Genomic DNA, 22,898 nt, shown 5'->3' on the forward strand with positions numbered 1-22,898 from the left:
CAGTAAACAGAAAGAGAGGCATAGATACAAACAGTTGGCTGCCAGAGGGGGTGGAGGAAAGGAGAAAAAGCAAGTGAGGGAGATTCAGAGGTACAAACTTTCAGTTCTAAAATAAGTGAGTCATGGGTATGAAATGTACAGTGTGGGGAATACAGTCAATTATGTAATATCTTTGTATAGCGACAGATGGTAACTAGAGTTATCGTGGTGACCATTTTTAAATGTATAGAAATTTTAAGTCTACGTTATAAAACAGAGACTAACATAAGGTCAATTATAACTCAAAAATAAACAATCTCATAGAAAGAGAGATAAGATTTCTGGCTGTCAGATGTGGGAGTAGGGACTGGGGGGAGGGGAATTAGATGAAGGTAGTCACAAGGTATGAACTTTCAGTTATAAGATAAATAAGTACAAGGAATGTAATGTACAACATAATAAATATAACTAACATTTCTGGAAGATTGAGGGAAGTCGGAGAAGGGGAAGATAGAGGATGAGATGGTTGGATGGCATCACTGACTCAATGGACATGAGTTGAAGCAAACTCTGGGAGATGGTGAAGGACAGGGAATCCTGGCATGCTGTGTCCCTGGGATCTCAGAATCAGACATGACTTAGCAACTGAACAATAACAATGTTATGTATGAAAGTTATTCAGAGTAAATCCTAAGACTTCTCATCACAGGGGAAAAATTTTTTTTCTATCTCTTTAATTTTGTATCTGCAGAGTACATCATGAGAAACACTGGGCTGAAAGAGGCACAAGCTAGAATCAAGACTGCCAGGAGAAATATCAATAACCTCAGATATGCAGATGACACCACCCTTATGGCAGAAAGTGAAGAGGAACTAAAGAGCCTCTTGATGAAAGTGAAAGAGAGTGAAAAAGTTGGCTTAAAGCTCAACATTCAGAAAACGAAGATCATGGCATCCGGTCCCATCACTTCATGGCAAATAGATGGGGAAACAGTAGAAACAGTGTCAGACTTTATTTTGGGGGGGCTTCAAAATCACTGCAGATGATGACTGCAGCCATGAAATTAAAAGACGCTTACTCCTTGGAAGAAAAGTTATGACCAACCTAGAGAGCATATTCAAAAGCAGAGACATTACTTTGCCAACAAAGGTCCGTCTAGTCAAGGCTATGGTTTCTCCAGTGGTCATGTATGGATGTGAGAGTTGGACTGTGAAGAAAGCTGAGTGCCAAAGAATTGATGCTTTTGAACTGCGGTGTTGAGAGTCCCTTGGACTGCAAGGAGATCCAACCAGTCCATTCTAGAGGAGATCAGCCCTGAGTATCCTTTGGAAGGAATGATGCTAAAGCTGAAACTCCAGTACTTTGGCCACCTCATGTGAAGCGTTGACTCACTGGAAAAGACTCTGATGCTGGGAGGGATTGGGGGCAGGAGGAAAAGGGGACAACAGAGATGAGACGGCTGGATGGCATCACTGACTAGATGGACATGAGTCTGGGTGAACTCTGGGAGTTGGTGATGGACAGGGAGGCCTGGTGTGCTGCAATTCATGGGGTCTCAAAGAGTCAGACATGACTGAGTGACTGAACTGAACTGAACTGAATTTTGTATCTGTGTGTGATGATGGATGTCCTCTAAACTTACTGTGGTTTCATCTCTTTATGTAAGTAATTCAAATCTTTATGCTATACATCTTAAACTGATACAGTGCCATATGTCAATTGTATCTCAAAAAAAAAGAAAAAATATTTTGAACATGACTTATTAAAAAATGAAAATTAAACCATTAAAAATATGCCATTATTTTAACCTATCAAAATCTGGCAAAAATCAAAATGCCACTACTGATATGGAAAAAACATCTATCCTTGTATACTATCAGCAGTATGTAAATTGTTAAAACTCCAACACAATCTCCCCACAATTCCCACGTACATAATCTTGATTCAGCAATTGCCTGTCTAGAGACAGATTCAAGAATTTATCCCAGTAGTACATTCATAGCTGTACTCAAAGATACATGTACAAGGATGTCCACTGAAGCATTCTTTCTAATAGAAAAATCTGGGGATAATCTAAATGCCTCTCACTATGGAGATGGCTTGAAAAATAAAGGTATACAAGTAAAAAGTCAGTAGCCTTTCAATAGAATAAGGTATTTCCTGGTGTGCTGATCTAGAGCCATCTTTATGATATACTGAATTTAAAAGGGAAAAAGCAAGGTCCAAAACAGTGTGCACTGCAGATGCCATCTGTTCGTGAAATGACTCTATCCAGACAGCACATCTCTGGAAGGTGTAGCAATCAACTAGCAACAAAAATGAGGGAGTCTGGGAGAGAGAGCTTGAATCTGGAGGTCAGGATGAAGGAAAGACTTATTTTTCACTGTATATGTTTCTATCATGTGTCAATTTTTTACCATGTACTCACATAATTTTAAAAAACTGAACATTTCAAGAAAATGTATAACAAAAGGTGTCTCCCTGAACAATCCAAAAAGAAATTAAGAAAACAATTCCATGTATAATAACCTCAAAAAATAAGAAGAAAACACTTAAGAATTATTATACAGAGTAAAGGAAGCCAGAAAGAAAAACACCAATACAGTATGCTGCTGCTGCTGCTGCTAAGTCGCTTCAGTCGTGTCCGACTCTGTGCGACCCCATAGACGGCAGCCCACCAGGCTCTGCCGTCCCTGGGATTCTCCAGGCAAGAACACTGGAGTGGGTTGCCATTTCCTTCTCCAACGCATGAAAGTGAAGAGTGAAAGTGAAGTTGATCAGTTGTGTCTGACTCTTAGCAACCCCATGGACTGCAGCCTACCAGGCTCCTCTGTCCATGGGATTTTCCAGGCAAGAGTACTGCAGTGGGGTGCCATTGCCTTCTCCCCAGTACAGTATACTAACACATATATATGGAATTTAGAAAGATGGTAACGGTAACCCGGTATGTGAGACAACAAAAGAGACACAGATGTATAGAACAGTCTTTTGGACTCTGTGGGAGAGGGAGAGGGTGGGATGATTTGGCAGAATGGCACTGAAACATGTATCATATCATATATGAAACAAATCGCCAGTCCAGGTTCGATGCATGATACAGGATGCTTGCGGCTGCTACCCTGGGATGACCCAGAGGGATGGCACAGGGAAGGAGGAGGGAAGGGGGTTCAGGATGGGGAACACGTGTATACCTGTGGCGGATTCATGTTGATGTATGGCAAAACCAATACAATATTGTAAAGTAATTAGCCTCCAATTAAAATAAATAAATTTATATTAAAAAAAAAGACTAAACAGAAGAGGCAAAAGACATACACTGAAAACAGCAAAATGTTGCTGAAAGAAATGAAAAAAGACACAATTAAATGGGAAAACAGAAGTGATTAAAATGGTAAATTTTATGTCTGCATTTCTAACCACAATAAAAAATTTTTTTCAAGTAAATCTCTAGATCCAAGCAAGGCCTTCAGTTTGTATGTCCAAGTGAGATACCATTTTGTCTTCACCATCATCATTTTTTGAGCTCTATGTGTGTGTTGCTCAGTGGCTGAGTCATGTCCAACTCGCAACCCCATGGACTGCAGCATGCCAGGCTCCTCTGTCCTCCACGGTCTCCCAGAGTTTGCTCAATTTCATGTCCATTGCGTCGGTGATGCTAGTTAACCATCTCATCACATTGCCTTATTTACTCCTCAAAATGGCCCCATGAGGTTATTACAGTATTTCCACAGGAAATTGAAACTCAAAAGAATTAAGTAACTTAACCAAGATGAATACTTTGAGAGCTAAGACCTTGAATTTGAGGCATTCAACTAACCACTTTCCTCCTGTCTAACCACTCCTCTTTTTTCTGCCTCCCTGGAACTGGGATGCAGAGATGGAGAGTGGGGGAGGGAAAGACAGACAGGAAATATCCAGTTTTCAGAGACTTTCACTTCCAGTGGCCCCACGGCACCTTAACCCTGCCCATCCATTGGAGGTTTCAGGTGAATTAAATCAGACACGTGTGGCAGCCCAAGAGACTAGCTGAAGGTCTTATTGTATTAGTCATTTCTCCTGTCATCTTGAATTAGTATCATATTAGCTTAATGCAATACTAACATGATACAGAAATGTTAGCATATTACAGACTACTCAGTGTGTCAAGTAAGAACTTTATCATATTACTCTGCCACCGATATGTCAAAGAAGTGGAGGGGGATGTGGGCATGCCCATAAAACAGAGCCAGTTACTGTCAAATCCAAGCAACCCCCCTACCCAAAAGAACCTTGAGTTGGAGAAAGGAGTGAGCGATTATGTTAGGATATCTGATTCCAAAACACGTCATTACATAAATATTATGAGAAAAGCTAACATAGGTGCCTTCCAATAAGGTAACAAAGAGGATGCATGCATTCCAAGTCACTTCAGTCATGTCCGACTCTTTGCAACTTCATGGACTGTAGCCCACCAGGCTCCTCTGTCCATGGGATTCTCCAGGCAAGAATACTGGAGTGGGTTGCCATGTCCTCCTCCAGGGGATTTTTCTAACCCAAGGATGAAACTGTGTCTCCTATGTCTCCTGCATTGGCAGGCAGATTCTTTACCACTAGCGGCACCTGGGAAGCCAACAAGGAGACTGAATCCCTGATAAACTGTTCTTTTCAACCTGGTGCCCTTTCCCCCTAATCATTGACAGACAGCAGACTTAAGGGAAGGGGGAAGGGAATCTCTACTGAGAGCCCGAACAGTTGTATCTTCAGTTCTGATATGAAGTCTACACCTCTGCTTGGTGGATAACACCTTGTTGCTGCGTAAATGGCCCGGTTTCTTATCTTGGGTTAAATAGACCCTTAGGGAGTCCACCATTGGTTTCCAGAGTGTGATTAAATTCCCCAAATTGTACATAAAATTGTGTGTGTGCAAATGGCTTTTTTCCCCCCTTGGGAAAGGCCTGCAGACTCTCTCTCTCTCTCTCTCTCTCTCTCTCTTTTTTTTTTTTTTTTTTTTTTTTTTGGCTCCATTGAGTCTTAGTTGTGGCTAGCAGAATCTTCATTATGTCATGCGGGATCTTTCGAAGTTGTGCACCGACTCTTAAGTTGTGGCTCGAGGGTTCAGTTGCAGAGCACAGGCTTAGTTGCCCTCCATGCGTGTGGGATCTTAATTCCCTGACCACGGACTGTAACCTGCCAGGCTCCTCTGAACATAATAATTCCCCTTCTCCAGGGGCTCTTCCCAACCCAGGGACTGAACCCACGTCTCCTGCATTGGAAGGTGGATTCTTAACAACTGGGCTACCAGGGAAGTCCCTCAGCTGTATTTCTATAAGGACCCTCTTGTTTTTCTCATGGTAACATGACTTCAGGTTCCTCTACTCGTGAAGACATAGGGACATCATTAACTAGCTCCTCGTGGAATAATCTAATGTAGGATCCCAGAAAAGGAAACCGCAACTTTGGCCAAGAGAAACCAAGTTCATTTCTTAATTTCTCAAAGTGAGTCCAGGGCTCCATGACCAAACCAGAAGGATGTTGAACTCAAGGCATGCTAAGTTGCTTCAGTTGTGTCTGATTCTTTGCGATCCTACAGACTGTAGCCTGCCGGGGTCCTCTATCCATGGGATTTCCCAGGCAAGAACACTGGAGAGGGTTGCCATTTCCTTCTCCAAAAGCTTGAAATTTCTTTAGTGACCTTATTTTGTTTCTCTTCTTGGCTTTGGAGGAGTGGGTTGCCATGCCCTCCTCCAGGGAATCTTCCTGACCTAGGAATTAAACCCACATCTCTTACGTCTCCTGCACTGGCAAGCTGGTTCTTTACCACTGGCGCCACCTGGGAAGCCATGAACTCAAGGCAGTCCTACTATAAATGTCCAATTCCCCTTAATTAAAAATAAATTAGCAAATTTCCTGATAAGCCAATGGTATTTACAAATATAAACTAATAGCTATTTATTAGAATGTTTATTTGAAGGCCTTAAAATGAGTTTTTCCTTGTAGTGTGATAATTGTTCAGATGGCTTCCTGCTGATTTAATTACTTCAATTAACTAGGATTCTCAGAGACAAGTTTCCCTTGGCTTTGGATTTTCTAGCCCCAGTTACTATCACTGGGGTTTCATTTTCGGTAGCTTAAGGGCCAAAATTGTATCTGTGCCACCCAGCGCCAAATACCAGTGTTGAAGGATATGAAGTCAGTACAAAGAGGTAAGAAGGAAATTTAAGCCTGAGGGTGTGTTTCCCAGGTGCTCCTTCACAGACCAAGAGGATGCTACTAGTCACACATCACTAGGCTGAGTCTCTTTGGGTTCAGAAGCTGGGGGGGTAGTTGTGTCTAACCATCCCTGTTTTCACTTCTTGCCTTCGTATTGGCAGTGACATGTTTAAAACCATTAAATGAAGCCTGGAAGAGATATATGGTTCAGTGAAAGAGTGCCAGGCTTAGCAAATGATGGCCTGAGTGTGCTTATTTTAAAATATGTCCACAAGAGGACAGACTGGTGTTGCCAAGAGGGAGGGGGTTGGGGGAATGGGAGGTTGGGGTTAGCAGATGTAGGCTTTTATATGTGGAATGGATAAGCAGCAAGATTCTACTGTATGGCACAGAAAACCATGTTCAATATCCTGTGCTAAACCATAATGGAGGGACTTCCCTGGTGATCCCAGTGGCTAAGACTCCATGCTCCCAGGCCAGGACGCCTGGCTTGGATCCCTGGTCAGGGAACTAGATCCCGCATGCAGCAACTAATGCTCCCATATGCCAGAGTGAAGATTTTTCATGATGCAACTAAGACCCTGTTGGAGAAGACTCTTGAGAGTCCCTTGAACAGCAAGGACAGCCAACCAGTCCATCTTAAAGGAGATCAGTCCTAAGTGTTCATTGGAAGGACTGATGCTGAAGCTGAAACTCCAATACTTTGGCCACCTGATGCGAAGAACTGACTCATTTGAAAAAACCCTGATGCTAGGAAAGATTGAAGGCAGGAGGAGAAGGGGACGACAGAGGATGAGATGGTTGGATGGCATCACTGACTCAAAGGACATGGGTTTGGGTGAACTCTGGGAGTTGGTGATGGACAGGGAGGAGGCCTGGTGTGCTGCGATTCATGGGGTTGCAAAGAGTTGGACGTGACTGAGCGACTGGGCTGAGCTGACCTGAAATGTGCCTCACTGAATCGCTCTGCTGTGCAGCGGTAATCAACACTGTAAATCAACTATGTGTGTGCGCACACACACTCAGTCGTGCCCTTTTCTTTTCAACCCCGTGGACAGTAGCCCACCAGGCTCCTCTGTCCATGGAATTTTCCAGGCAAGAATACTGGCGCAAGCTGTCGTTTCCTTCTCCAGGGGACCTTCCCAACCCAGAGATTGAACCCACGCCTCTTCTGCCTCCTGCATTGGCAGGCAGATTCGTTATTGACTAAGCCAAAATCAACCATACTTAAATTTCAAAAATGAAAAAATAAAACTAAAAAATTAAAATATGTCTACCTGTTCTTCAACATACCCCCTTCCAAAGGTGGCCTCTAATTACCCTCTCTTTGACTGTAGGCTGAACTCAGTGACTCTCTTCCAACAAACAGAATATTGCAAAAGTGACAATGGGGGGATGAGATTAAAAAAGTCCTCCCAGCTTTCCCCCAATCTCTTAGATTGCTTGTTCCCAAGGAAGTTGCTTCAACGTCTTGAGCATCTCATGGAGAGGTCCACATGGCAAGGAACATAGGTCCCCCGCCACGTGGGTGAGTCACCTTATAAACTCATTCTCCAGCCCCAGTCAAGCCATCAGATGACTGAACCCAGCCAACAGCTCAGCTGCAACCCCAAGAGAAATGCTGAGCCAGAGCCCCATTTTGTTCATCAGCAAATATTCACTAAGGCGTGTGTTCGGCAGTGTTCTAGATCCTAGGAACACAGCAGTGACAAGTCAGAGAGAGTGCCTGCTTTCCCCACAATAACATCCTAGTAGACTCAACTAATGAATGGATAAAAACAAATGGGACCCCTCCAGAGGGTGATAAGCATTGTTAAAAAAAAAAAATTAAACAGGATAACAGGATAGATGATGCCTAGTAGGACAGGTCTACATGGTAAGACCAGCAGTAGCTTCTCTGAGAAGTGGTATCTGAACTGAGATTTGAAGAGGTAAAAGACCCGGAAGGGTGCTCTGGGTAGGAACTTCCCTGGTGGTCCAGTGGTTAAGACTCCAAGTTTCCACTGCAGTGGGCCTGGGTCAGGGATGTTCCACGTGTGTGTGATATGGCCAAAAATGATCATTAAAAACCTGTTTTTTAGTTTGTTTGTTTGTTTTAAAAACAGAGTCTTCTGGCTAGCAAGAACAGCAAAGGAAAATTTTCTGAGGCTGGAAACAGCTTGGTAGTTCAAGAATCAAAATTTAAGTGCACTGGAATGAGCATAGAGACAATGCATGTGAAAAACCACAAAAAGTGTCAGAAGAGACCACAACATAAAAGGTCTTACAAGTCAAAGGAGGGAGTGGCTTTAATTCCAACGGAAAGAGGAAGTCAATGGAGGGATTTACGGTCGGAAGTGACGCTTCCATATAAAGATCCACTGTGTATCTTTTAAAGCTGCTTATGGCTGCTGTGTGGTAGAATGCCATAGAGGGGGCAAAAGGGACCTTGTGATCCCTTAGCCTCAGGGGTTCACTCAGGAGGTCAGAGGTCAAAGGTCATGACTAGCCTGGGTAAAAGCAGGAAAGCTGAAGGAAAGAAATACACTTGAGTTAAATTTTTACTGTAGAATAGATATGAATGCTGAGAATTTGGACTTTGGGGGGAATCAAAGATGGCTCTGATCTGGGGCTTGAGCAACAGGGAAGAGAGTAGAGCTAGTGCCTGAGACATCGAAGACTCAGGAAGAAGCAGGTCTGAGTCCTGCCTGTGTGACTCAGATCTCAGCTTGTTACAGCTTGTGGCCAGTGAGGCCAGGCTTATGGATGAAACTTCCCAACAGATCAAGAAATGCTGCTCGGTTATATAATGCATTGTAATCTGTCTAAAGTGCATTAACATAGATTATATGCTGAGAGGGCATGGAGAGAACCCTATACTGTTGGTGAGAATGTAAATTGGTGCAGCCACCATGGAGAACAGTATGGAGGTTCCTTAAACAAACCAAAAACTAGAGCTACTCTATGACCCTACAAGGCTTCCCAATGGGGAAGCTAGTGGTAAAGAACCCTCTTGCCAATGCAGGAGACGTGAGAGACACAGGTTCAGTCCCCTGGAGGAGGGCACAGCAACCCACTCCAGTATTCTTGCGTGGAGAATCCCATGGACAGAGGAGCTTGGCAGGCTACAGTCCATAGGGCTGCAAAGAGTTGGATACAACTGGAGCAACTCAGCATGGCACAGCATAGCACATGACTATACACTCCCACTCCTGGGCATATATCTGGAGAAAAACACGGCCTGAAAAGACACATGCACCCCAGTGTCCATTTCAGCACTGTTCACAATTGCCAAGACATGGAAGCAGCCTAAATATCCATCTCAGAGGAATGGATAAAGATGCCGTACACACATACAGTGGAATATACTCGGCCATGAAGAGGAATGAAATAGCGCCATTTGCCGTAACATGGGTGGACTTAGAGAGTATCGTGCTGAGTGAAGTCAAGTCCTACAGTGAAAGAGAAATACAGTATGACATGCCTTATATGCAGAATCAAAAAAGAAATGATACAAATCAACTTATTTGCAAAGCAGAAACAGACTCACAGAACTAGAGAATGGACTGACGGTTGCCACGGGGGGAGAGTGAGGGGGAGAGTTAGGGAGTCTGGGATCCACATGTCCACACTGCTATATTTTAAATGGATAACCAACAGGACCTACTGCATACCACCGGGAGCTCTGTTCCAGGTTATGTGGTAGCCTAGATGGGAGGAGAGTTTGGGGGAGAATAGATACATGTATAAGGCTGGCCAAGTTCCTTTGATGTCCACCTGAAACTATCCAACATTGTTAAACATTTGTACTCAAGTACAAAATTAAAAGTTTTTTAAAAAAAACATAGGTTACATATTTGAAATTCACAATTCTATGAGGTAATCAAGATGAATGCTTATATCCCCATTCTCCAGATGAGGTAAACTGTTGTTCAGAGAAGTTACCTGGCTTTCATAACATTGCCAGCTAGAAAGACACCATATAGGGGAGCTTCTTAAAGGGGGAGCAGATGGCATTTTGGACAAGACAATTCTATGTGCTGAATTATTTGCTACATATTCACTACCCTTGCATCCTGCCCACTAAATGCCAGACGGGACCCCTCTCACCCATCCACCCACCCAATCACTGCGATGGCCAGATGCATTTCCAAACTCTCCTTAGGGGGTCACATACTCATACCACAATTATCATTAACTGCAAACACACACACACACACACACACACACCCCTTCAAAATCAAAAAGTAATCTTACCCCACTTCCCTCTCCCCGAATTAACTGGTTCATGAAGCCCTTTCTCTCTGCCAGGCACTTGGTGGGTGCTGAGGATACAGAGACAGATCAAATTTATGTCTAATGACTTCTCAGTCAGGTAAGGAGCTCACGGTTTCTGCAATATCTAAAGGAACATTTCAGGAGGGTTTTCCAGGCCTGATCTCTGTGCACAGTCTCCACTATGTAACATGAATTCTTTCCTGCCGGTGATAAACAAATATCAGGAGTCTGAATATACAAACACATCACACAGCAGACGATTCTGGAACCTCAGGCAAAATATGATAATATTTTCATGGGCTGCCCAAATTCCAAGCATTAGATTTGATGAACAGCTTTATTGAATTTTGTGGATAAATATTTAAAGCCTTCAAGGGCTTGTGTAAATCACACCTAGGCAGACGCATTTGCTCACAGCGCCATCTGCTGGTACCTACTGGTGTTGTGCAGAGAAATGAACGAGCAGGACTCTAGAGACTCAGGCCATTCGCACTGGCCCCAGAACCCAGACTCTGAAGAGACCAAATCCAAGGAACCAATCCTCAGAAACCTCGAGGTGTCCAAGAGCAAAAGTTTTCAAAATCAACATAAGATGAGGGAAGCAGAAGGAAGGTGGGTATGAAGATGCAATAATCTCTTGTTTTCAGAAGAATTTTGGAAACATAGTGCCCTCCAGAGGTCATACAGCCCTTCCCCTGATCCAGGCAGAAATGCACCTGAAACTGTCAAAAGAGTTCACAGGCCTCCCAAAACAGGCTCCCAGGTCCTTTGTTTATTGCTTCCCTGACACCTGTCCTCTCGGCGGATTCTACACAGCTCTTAAAAAAAAGTCATGCCCTGGAAGCATGTGCAGGAAATGTTCACACATTCAGAGTGTGTGGGGGGATAAAAGGACAAAATAGAAGGCATGTATGTGTGTGCACACACATGCTCCTGAACACACGTACCCACACGTGTGTGCAAAATATACACCAAAGTGTCAGCAATGTTTCTCTCTAATGGTGAACATAAGGATGGTTTTTAAAGCTGTCTTCCTTGACACAGACATAAAGAACAGACTTTAGGACACAGTGGGAGAAGGAAAGGGTGGGATGATTTGAGAGAATAATGCTGAAACATATAAATTACCATCTGTAAGATAGTGGGAGCTTGATGTACGACACAAAGAACCCAGCGCTGGTACTCTGTGACAACCTGGAGGGATGAGGTGGGGAGGGAGGTGAGAGGAGGGTTCTGGAGGGAGGGGACACACGTATGTCTATGGCTAATTCATGTCAGTATATGGCAGAGGCCATCGCAACATTGTAATTATCCTCCAATTAAAACAAATTAATTAATTTCTAAAAATTGTCTTCCTTGTGATTTTCTGTATTTTCCACATTTTCTCCTTTAAAAAAAAGTATCACTTTTTTTAAGAAGAAAAAGAAATCTTAAGGAAAAATATTACTGCCTTACGAATAAATTATTCCTTTCCTCCCTCCAGCTGTCTTGCAAGTTCATTTCCTCTGGCTTTACCCACAGGGTAAGTAGGTTAAGGTAATTATTATTAATAGTGATTATGATAACAACTCACAGTTGAGCATCTACTGTGGAAGTCTGTGCATGTAAAGCACCCAGCCCAGTGTCTGGCCCATGGTAAAAGCTGAATTAACGCGAGCTATTATTATTACTGTCATTAGCCTTCTCTAAAGCCTACAGAACACTGACCTCCAAAAGCTCACTGTTTAAATGGAGCAATAAAAACAAGACATAGAGAGTTTCTAATAATAAAAGAAAGAAAGTGATAGGATAAATCAAATAAGAAGTGATGCCCCCCAAAGCTTCCATTCTAGGAAGGTTCTTCTGGTTGTAAGACAGTCATTCAATGTAATGCAATTGAAGAATATTCTCAGGAATCCTTGGAACTCAAAGGTAAGAACCAAAGTGCTGCTCAGCCCCACAGAAACTGGAAATGGAAAGCCAGGAAGAACCAAGGTTCCCTCCCTCTTCCCATCTCAACCTCTTTCCTTTCTATAGCCCACTGTCTTATTAAGCTGCATCCTCTTGTACAGAGTTTGTAATAGCCATTCCCCAACTGCCTTTATCATGCCTTTATACCCCATGCGCAACAGAGGGAGCTAAACCACTCAGGTTCTGTCCATTCTATAGTGGAGAATTTGATTGACCTGGCTTTTTGTGTTTCCACCCAAATCAGACCACCCAAATCACTTATCACTGGCTGACCAATGAATAAAGTAGCCTTAGATCAGGGTCTTACCTTGAGTGTAATCGACTTGGTAAGAGGGGTTGGTACCTGTATGAAACACGACACTTCAGCCTCAACTGGGGTTACAGGTGAGAGGACTCGGAAGAGGCCATGACTGACATTTCTAGAATAAGTGTTTGCTTCCATTTGTTTTACCAGATTTCTTTCCTATCTGTCCTCATGGACCGATTCTTCTGTGAGTATTGATGCTCAAACAGTAATGAAGGAGAAGTCTTTGTCACGGGTCGTGCTTCCCCAGGAAGCAGATGCTGAGATAGAGATTAGGGTACAGGAGGCTGATTTGCAAATACTCTTGGGATCAACATCAGAGAAGTGAAAGGCAAGAAGTAGGCCGGATAGAGGGAGGGGTCAAACTGTGATGAGACCTCAAAAGACATTTGGGGGACTCTGTGGGGAGTCCTAAAGATGGGCGAACCCCACAAAGCTGTCCTTAGTTGGGGCAAGAGAGAGGTTTTTATCCCCAACTCTGAACAGTCACATCCTCAGACAAGTTACCCCTAGAAATGCTACTCACATGACAGTGTAGATCGTCATAGAATCTGGTCTCTCTCTGTCTGGAGTTTATTTGCACTATCAGGGTCTCCGGCCTACTAGCCTCTTCCTGCTTGTCTAGTCTGATTAGCATGATGTTATCAATATAGTAGGCCAATGTGATGTTCTGTGGGATGTCCAAACAGCCCAGATCTATTCGGAGAATATTATGATGGAAGGTAGAGAATTTACATAGTCCTGGAGCAAAACTGGAAATGTATACTACTGAGCTTTCCCTGTGAATGCAGCCTGTTCCGGGCCCTCTTTTCTTGCAGGGAAGGAGAAGGACACATTTCCCAAATCCATGACTATATACTGTGTCTGTGTATATGAACCATGTCTTTTATTCTCTGTATTCTGACGTTTGGTCATTGAGGCCTCGCTGACTCTGGAGGGACTGTCCCTCCCAGGGTTAGTCAGTTCTCAGAGATAGTGAACAACTTGCCCAAGAGCATGCTTTTCCAATGCTAGCCGGCCAATCCAGTGCCAATACCCTCAGCCTTCTCCTTTGTTGGGCTCTCATACTAATAGCACCCTGTGCCCCAGAGCCCGCCAGGCCTAACCTGCCAACTCGGCCTCACTCATTCCTTCCCAAGGAAACCACGATGGCTTGATCTTGCCCATATTTCCCTCAATTCCCTGTACCCTGTTGCTAGGACTGTAAATTGGTATAGCCACTATGGAAAACAATATGGGAATTCCTCAGAAAACTAAAAATAGAGCTACCATGTGACTCAGCAGTTCCACTCCTAGATATATACCCAAAAAAACAAACCCTGATTCGAAAAGATACATGTACCCTAAAGTTCACAGCTGCCTTGCTTACAATTGCCAAAGTCTGAAAGCAATCTGAGTGTCTATCAACAGATGAATGGGTTAAAAATATGAATGTATGGATGTATATACAATGGAATAATGAAAGTGAGGTGTTGGTTGCTCAGTCGTGTCTGACTCTGCAGTTGCGTGGACTGTAGTCCGCTGGGCTTCTCTGTGCATGGAATTCTCCAGGCAAGAATACTGGAGTGGGTAGCCATTTGCTTCTCCAGGGGTTCTTTACGACTGAGGGATTGAACCCAGGTCTCCTGCATTGCAGGTGAACTCTTTACCATCTGAGCCACCAAGGAAGTCCAAGGGAATATGATTCAACCATAAAAAAATGAATGAAACTCTGCTAGTTACATCAACATGAATGGACCTATAGAGTATTATGCTTAATGATATAAGTAAGGCAAATACTCTATGTTCTCACTTGGATTTGGAATCTAAAACAAAACAAAACAATGTATATAACAAAACAGAAGCAGACTCACAGATATAGAGAACAAGGTATTGGTTAAGCAGTGGAGGGAGAGAAGAAGAGAGGGGCAAGAAAACAAGAGGGGATTCACAGATATAAATTACTATGTGTAAAATAGACAAGCAACAAGGATATATTGTACAGCACAGTGAAATATATAGCCACTATTTTATGATAACTTTAAATGGAGTACAATTTATAAAAATCTTAATGACAATGTTGTACACCTGAAACTAATAAAATATTGTAAATCAAGTCTACTTCAAGAGAAAAAACAGAGAGAAGGAAAGAAGAAAGAAAGCAGGAAAGCCAGGAACATGATGACTGACTGAGCCCACAGACCTTGTGGGCTGTGAGGTGGACCATCGCCAAGACGTCCGACGGGGTCTCCTATGCCCCCAGGCTCACGGGGAGGGCGGGAGGGCATGATGGCACTTTGGTCTCTAGGTGTCACTGTAAGTTGGAAGCCTGTGTCCGTCCAAGTCCACTGCCCTCTCTCCATTGTACAGTGACTCCAGGAAATGGTTATAAATCCCTTTCATTGCTGAATGTACTTCCATGATATTGAAGCATCCTTCCTCTTGAATTGTTGGCTTCCCACTGGATTTGGGGTTCCAAAACGGGCAAAAATGGGTGAGTAAGCTGTGCCTTGTTATCGAGAGTGACTGATCTCGTCTGTCCTTCATTTCTTTTGATTGTCTTGACACAGTAAGACTCAGTGACTGTTCATCTCCTTTGCCCCTGGAGATGCCATTTTCCATCAAGCATCTTCACAACTCTGCAGGAAAGACTTTCGCAGTTGTTCCTCCAGCCCTTCAATTCTTACAAACGTTATACCTACCTGATTCCCCTTCTGGTCTTGACATTCGCAGAGTGCCAGCTTCCCTGTTGCCATTACTAAGCTCAGCTCTGTTATGATGTCTCCCACAGTTACCCCTGGCAAGTTGAGGAGCCAGCTCCAGACGTTTCTTACCAGCACATTTCTTGTTTACAAAACTTCCATGGCACGCTATCCGGTGGGTTTTCTGCTTTACTCTGAGCCTTTCAGTCCTATTTCCACCAACTTCCAGGGGAATGCTGGCCCCTCCACCCCACTTACCTTAGACCGTTTCTTTCTCCATGCCTCTAGAAAACCATCCTAGCAGAGGTCCGCATCATTTCCTGGGTCACCGCGCTCTCCCCTGCAGGCTTCTCAACAATTCCATCTTTTGTGTAACTACCTCCTGCACTAAATTCCCTCATTTTAAATGCTTTGTTTTTCTGGTAAGACCTAAGTGGTTCTCCATTCAACATCTCCAGATTGAAACTCCCTGAGGCAAGGAACCATCTGCTCTCCTTCTTTGAGGCATCTAACTAAGCACCTGATATTTAATCAGTTCTCTGGTGGGCTGCCGTCTATGGGGTCGCGCAGAGTCAGACACGACCGAAGCGGCTTAGCAGCAGCAGCAGCAGCAGCAGTAGAAGTTTGATTAATTTACTGGACAATATTTACATAGAGGATAATTTCTCCTGTTACAAATGTCTGCCATGTGTGTAGTGAAAGGTAAGCTTCTTCACATATTGTGAGGCATCATTCTTTGCAAAAAAAAAAAAATTTGGAAGATTTCTGTCTTCAATTGGAAAGAGCATTTTAAATTCCTTTCAAAGATAATGAACTAACAAAGCTTACTTCAATTATAGCTGTGTTTATATGTCTGTTTCAGTCATTAGCGTTTCTTCAGAAAACCCAAACTCCTGAAAAATCAGTGTGCAAACTCGCCCTTCCCCCAGAGTATAGATACAATTTCCCCTTCTCTTCTACTCTTCTCATAATGCTTTTCTTTCTACCATTAAATCTTTAATATAGAAAAGTCAGCCATTTTCTAATCCAGTTTCTTTACAAGAGAAAAAGCAAAAATAGCCAAAGAAGATATAAATGACTTGGCCAGAGTCATAAGGCTATGAGAATGCCTAAAACTTAAGTTTCCTGGCTCCTTACAATTTTCTTTCTACCCCACCCCATCCACTCTCATTCTTGGAATCACCCAGTTTTGCAGCTCAGTGAAACACCAAAGAAGACATAGTAAGACTATAGATTTAAACACAAATCTCAAAATATCAATAATTACATTAAATATGAATGAAACAGCATGGTGTGCATGCTCAGTCACGTCCAACTCTTTGTGACTCCACGGACTCCGGACCACCGGCTCCTCTGTTTATGGGATTTCCCAGGCAAGAATATTGGAGTGGGTTGCCATTTCCTCCTCGAGGTGTTCTTAACCCAAAGATCAAATCTGTGTCTCCTGCACTGCAGGCAGATTCCTTACCACTGAGCCACCAGGGAAGAACCCCGTGGATATAATAATCATTCCAATTAAATGACATGCATTGTCAACAGGATATTTCTTTTTTTATTTTATTGAAGTATGGTTTATCTATAATGTTGTATAGCAGAAATTAATACAAAGAGACTCAGTCATACATATGTATATATTCTTTTTCATATTCTTTTCCATTATGGTTTATCTTAGGATGTTTAATATACATTTCTGTGCTATGCTATAGGACTTTGTTGTTTATCCTAGATAAAATATTTTATATTTAGTTTTCTTTATATGGACATATTCCTTAGTGTATGAAAAGAGGCACTTCTATTAATAAATTGAAAGTCCTTAAAATACCAAAGCTACAATCTGTACCTAGCTGCATCAACAGCATATTTTAAAATTATAAGTCATTTACAAAGGAGATATCTAAAACATAACATTACTAATAAAATAGAAGAAAATATACTATATAAGCTTTAAATGTTTAAAAGCTGGTATATATAACTTTGGGCTCCCTTGAGGCTCAGACAGTAAAGACTCTGCCTGTAATGCAGGAGACCCAGGTTCAATCCCTGGGTCAAGAAGATCCCCTGGAGAAGGAAATGGCTACCCCCTCCAGTATTCTTGCCTGGAGAACCATAGACAGCAGAGCCTGGTGGGCTACAGTCCATGGGGTCTCAAAGAGTTGGACATGACTGAGTGACTAACACTTTCACTTTTCACTTTTCACTTTTCATATATAACTTCACTGCAAAAAGACTTTATCCTAATGATACATTTTTCAATTCATCCTGATGGTACAGTAACAAGAAATTTTTGTGTATAAGACAAAAATTGACTAGATACAAAAGAGACAAAAGCAGAATCACAGTGGGAGATTTCAGTGATTCTTTACAGAACCAACAAAAATCATTTATGATCTAGAAAATTTGAACAATACAATTACAAAGGTGGCTTACTGAATATCTATAGACAATTGCAATCAGTAACTATGAAAACACATATATTATTTCCAAGAACATATGGAATATTTACAAATATTGTTGGTTGTTCCATAAAGCAAGCCACAAGAAATCTCTAAGGACTAAAACCACTGGAGTATGTTTACTGACCCTAATACTCAATTGCAAATAAAATCTAGAAAAATCCACAAGTTTGAAAAAATGTAATATACTTCTAAGTAATTCATAAGTAAAAAAATTATAGAGGAAGATTCATATATTTTATTTAATTATAAAACTAATGTACAATAAACTAGTTATGTATAGACACAAGTATTTATGAGTTGCAAATAAAGCCATGGTTTAAGAAAAATTCATAACTCTACTAGAAAAAGAGAAAGATGGATAATTAAAGGGCTATCTGTCAATGAGATAGAAAAATAAAGTAGGTATAAAGAAATACAAAAATAGAAATTCACAAAATAGTAAAGAAGTATGAATAAAGAAAACCAAGGGACTTCCCCGTATGGTCCAGTGGTTGAGACTTTGCTTTCCAGTGCAGGGGCTGAGGGTTGGATCCCTGGTTGGGGAGCTAGGATCCACAGGTCTCAGGGCTGAAAAGCTGAAACATAAAGCAGAAGCAATATTGTAACAAATTCAATAAAGTCTTTAAAAATGGTCTACATCAAAAAAAACCTTTACAAAAAAATAATAAGACCAGAGCCAAAAGTCAATTCTTGGAGAAACCTCTAAATTAATAAATGCATAATAAGACTCTAAGAAAAGTAGATAGAAAGCACAAATAATCAAAGTCAGAAATAAAAAATGAGGCATTATTACAGATTATTATAAGCATCAAGAGAAAAATTAAAGGTGTTATGAACAAACTTATGCCAATAAGCTATTCCAAAAAAGTTGAATGGACAAATTTCAATAAAAACTAACTTAAGAAGAGATGGAAATAGAAAATTTGAATGGTCTTATAACATTAATTTACGAAAAAAAAAAAGGCAACTTGCAACTGGAACCTTTAACCTCAATTATAAAGAAAGGGCAAATTGGTGGCCTCTGGACCAGCTCCTTTTGCAGACATTATTTTACAGCCTTATTGTGTTTAAAAATTTTTTGTTAACACTGAATGCTTTGAGATTGGACGAGTGTTCCTCAGTTCGCCATAGGTCTCACCCAGTGCTTCACTTTTTTAGGTTACCTACTAGGGCCCTTAGGTATTCAAGTTTGCAACCCCTAAAGTCATACAAAATCACTAGTATTGTTTATAAATCAAACAAACAGCTGGGTAAAAAGAGGTCTAATGCTGTTTTTCTAAACATATAAAGTTTAGACTGTTTTACAAGTACCTCCAAGTGAATTTTCTTGCTGGAGGGAGGTTTGAGGTGTGATATCGTTGCTCTTCATATTTAGACACATTGGCATGTCCATACCCCCCTTCAGTTGGTACTTAACTGTAGTTATGCAAACTGTTTTGTTTGCCTGGTGGCTCGGATGAAAAAGAATCTCCCCACAATGCAGGAGACCCGGATTCAATCCCTGGGTCAGGAAGATCCCCTGGAGAAGGAAATGGCAACCCACTCCAGTGTTCTTGCCCAGAGGATCCCATGGACAGAAGAGCCTGGTGGGCTATAGTCCAAGGGATCGCAAAGAGTCCAACAGACCTGAGCACATTCAAACTGCAATAGCAAGAGGGAACAGTCCCCTCAACACTCCCTTCACTCCTGACGTCAGTCACAAGTTGGGAGGTGGGGAGAGAATAGGTTTCCAAAACCAGTCTCAGTTTCAGCAATTCTCTAGAAGGACTTAAAGAACTCCTCGAAAGCTGTTACACTCAGTTACAGTTTGTTACAGGGAAAGCATGACCATCAGTCAAAGGAATAGACACACAGGGCAGAGTCTGACAGGGTGACAAGCACAAAGCTTCTGTTGTCCTCTCCCACGGAGTCAGGATGCATCACCCTCCCAGGATTGACATATGACAACACACAAGTGTGGTGACAAGCAGGGAAGCTCACCTGTGCTCTGGTGTGCCGAGTTTTTACTGGTGGACCTTCCTGGTGGTCCAGTGGTTAAGAATCCACCTGCCAGTGCAGGAGACCTGGGTTCACTCCTTGGTCTGGGAAGATTCCACATGCCACAGGGCAGCTAAGCCCTTGTACTGCAACTGCTGAGCCTGCGCACCTACAGCCCATGATCTGTAACAAGAGAACCCAGAGCAATGAGAAAGCCCACGCATCACACCTAGAGAAAGCCCACGCCCAGCAACAAAGACCCAGCACAACCAAAAATGAAATAAGTAAATTAAATGTTTTAAAGTTTTTATTGGAGCTTCATAGCATAGTCCTGATTTCCCAGTTGTTGAACTCAGTCTCCAAGTCAAGTGACGCCACGTGACCCAAACTCCCACCATAAATCACATGGTTGGTTTTTCTGGCCTGGCCAGCCCCCACCCTAAGACTGTCAGGTGTGACCAGTGCCACGCACAATCCAGTGTGGCCAGCCCCCACCCTAACCAAAGACACTTCACTCGTGTATGACAAAGACTGCTTCCCAGAAGCTGAGGGCAAAGCCAGGCATCTTTGGGGGAAGCAAGTCCAGGATCTTTACTACAAGGTACTGCTATATGAATGATGGTCCTTAATCCAAGTTCTCTGGAACCAGATCTATCAACTCGTTTATAGATAGACAGGAACAAAGGGTCCAGGTTCAAGAAAGGAGCTGTAAAAAAAGAGAGAAACTAAACCACCAAGTAACATCATCTTAACTATATTCTTTCCACGAGAGATGTTGTCTCATGATTCTTAATGTTATACCCCTGAATAACTCTCTTGAGATCCCAGCTGGTTTTCTAAGGCAATTTCAGCAAAATTAAAAGGTTAAGACACACTGAAAGCTCACCCTGCTTCTTTCTATTAAATATAGTTTCAGAATCTCTTTCCTTCCCCCTAGAAATCTGTGTTGAGAGCTGAAGAGATCTTTACTGCAGAATAAGCAGCTCTATACCTTTGTTTTGTGGCTGACACCTTTCAGAAGAAAAATAATAATTTAGCATGTCTCTTCTATTTAAGTTGCTTGACAACCAGACTACCCAACCACAAAGAGATCATGGCTGTCATAGAAACAAGCCTTGGGATATTCCATTGTACTAGTCACACAATATCCCTCAATAAAGTGGTCACTCGCTTTTTAAACATATAACTTAAAAATCCTTATTTGTCAGTGACTATATATTCTCCAGAAACATTATTATAAAATTTCTTGAATAGTAAGCTCTCCTTGTGCATTTAAAATTTGATTTACCTATGAGTTTCCAGGAGCATAGCATAAAATATAGTAAGATATACCTCGCTGATGTGCTTAGCAGGCTCTCCTTTTTTTTTCATGAATGGTACAGTGGTAACATTTAGCCCAGGCTGCATTTGAATTATCACAGATTGTGAATTAATGGCATCTCTATTTGGCATGGTATCTCATGCACAGTGAGTGCTAAATAAATATTTGTTGTATTGAATTGAATCTGTGCATGTTTTATTATACATCCATGTTAAAGCTCTAAGAATTTGAGATAAGAGGCTAATGGGGCTGAGAGGGTAAAATGAGTTCAGTTGTTTAATATCCAGGAATCTACACGAAAGAATACCAATTCCTCTGCCGTGAAGGAAGGCACGTTTGATCAGCGCTGATAAGACAATAGGAAGAATCATAGAGCCGGTGTCACTTTTTTTCAAATCCACAGTAACATATATATTCATCTTGTCAGATGGCTATATAAATAGATGAGGTAAAACAACATGGCATTTGTTGTACTTCAATTACTTTCTTGTATAATGTCAAGAAGTAAAAGCTAACAAACCATAACTTTTCTTGACATTTCCTCCCTCAAGTGACCAATGATGGATTTGCCTTAAAAAAGCATTCATCATTTTAAAGAAGGGTAGAGACAGTAGATTTCTTTGTGTTATTTTTTTTTCCCCATTTTTTAAGCCAGTGGTTAAATTGAAAAGCCCAGCTCTCCCGCAGACGGGAACCAAAACTTGGTTGATAAGATTACATGTTTCTAAACCTGGGGGATGGTTGAAGTCATCCAAGTAAGAGGGCATTTGCTGTCATAAATGGTCCAGTGATGGAAGTGAATTCCCAGAGAGGCCAGAGGCTATCCTCACCATCACAGCTCCCTCCTCCCCGCTGCCTCCAACCCACCTGCCCATTAAACGGTGTGTATTTTGCCAGGCAAATTTTTTATGTGGCCAGATCTGACAGCCCAGCACAGTTGTTAAAAGCACTGGCACTTGAGTTTGAGGGACATAGTTTCCAATACGATCTCTACCATTTGCCAGTTCTGTGACCCTGGTCAAATTATTTACGTCCTCTAACCCTCTTACCTCGTCTAAAAAATAAAGGCAATAATATCTAACTTCATAGAGGTATTGTAAAAGATAAAATTAGATAACATGTTGAAAGTGTTCACTGCAGAGACTCCTCGAAAAAGAAAATATCTGTTAGCAAACTCAGGTGATGCTAGTGGAAAAGAATCCGCCTGCCAGTGCAGGAGACACAAATGACGCAGGTTCAATCCCTGGGTCACGAAGATCCCTTGGAGGAGGGCAGGGCAACCCATTCCAGTATTCTTGCCTGGAAAACCCCAGGGACAGAGGAGCCTGGTGGGCTACGATCAGTAGTGTGGCAAAGAGTTGGACACGACTGAAGCGACTTAGCATGCACTCATTAGCAGACTCATCATGAGATCCAAGAAGACAGGGAACATGTCGGGTTTATTCACCATTTACATCCTCAGGGCCTAGCCCAGAATTTGGTTCACCAGTGTTCAATATTTGCTGAATGCCTTAATGTGTGGATATTATTATAACAATGATTTCTTTATGTTAATATACCCTTTAGAGGCTAGGTATCAGTGTATCAAAATAATAATTATTGACATCATTTATTGAGTATCATTAAGTCTAGGCACCTGTGATTTCACAAGTGTTAAATCATTTAGTCATTACAATAACCTTAGGAGATAGATAATGTTATTGTCATAATTCTATAAATAAGAAGTTAAGGTACAGAGAGGTCAAGTAATTGATACAAAATTAGACAGCTAGTAAGCAGCAGA

The sequence above is a fragment of the Ovis canadensis genome, chromosome 14 (assembly GCF_042477335.2).
Source record: "Ovis canadensis isolate MfBH-ARS-UI-01 breed Bighorn chromosome 14, ARS-UI_OviCan_v2, whole genome shotgun sequence".
Taxonomy (NCBI): Eukaryota; Metazoa; Chordata; class Mammalia; order Artiodactyla; family Bovidae; genus Ovis; species Ovis canadensis.